The sequence below is a fragment of the Mus caroli genome, chromosome 1 (assembly GCF_900094665.2).
Source record: "Mus caroli chromosome 1, CAROLI_EIJ_v1.1, whole genome shotgun sequence".
NCBI classification, from domain to species: Eukaryota; Metazoa; Chordata; class Mammalia; order Rodentia; family Muridae; genus Mus; species Mus caroli.
Genome location: NC_034570.1, coordinates 99775713 through 99776306, shown reverse-complemented (window position 1 = coordinate 99776306; position 594 = coordinate 99775713).

Genomic DNA, 594 nt, shown 5'->3' with positions numbered 1-594 from the left:
TCTAAGTAGGAAAGAAGCATTCACACTTTGGCCTTCCTTCTTCTTGAGCTTCATATGGTCTGTAAGTTGTATCATAGGTATTCCTAGCTTCATTCCAAATATCCACTTATCAGTGAGTACATATCATGGGTGTTCTTTTGTAACTGTATTTTACCTCTCTGAGGATGATCCTTTCTAGTTCCATCCATTTGCCTGTGAATTTCATGAAGTCATTATTTTTAAGGGAGGAATAGTATCACACTGTATAAATATACCACATTTTTGCATCCATTCCTCTGTTGAAGGACTTCTGTGTTATTTCCAGTTTCTGGCTATTATGAAGAAGGCTGCAATGAACATTCATGTGTCCTTATTATATATTGGAGCATCTTTTGAGAATATGCACAGGAGTGGTATATCTGGGTCCTATATAGTGGTATAATAGTACTATATCCAATTTTCTTTTTTTTTAATTTTTAATATTTTTATTACATATTTTCCTCAATTACATTTCCAATGTTATCCCAAAAGTCCCCCATAGCGCCCCCCACTTCCCTACCCACCCATTCCCATTCTTTTGGCCCTGGCATTCCCCTATATTGGGGCATATAAAGT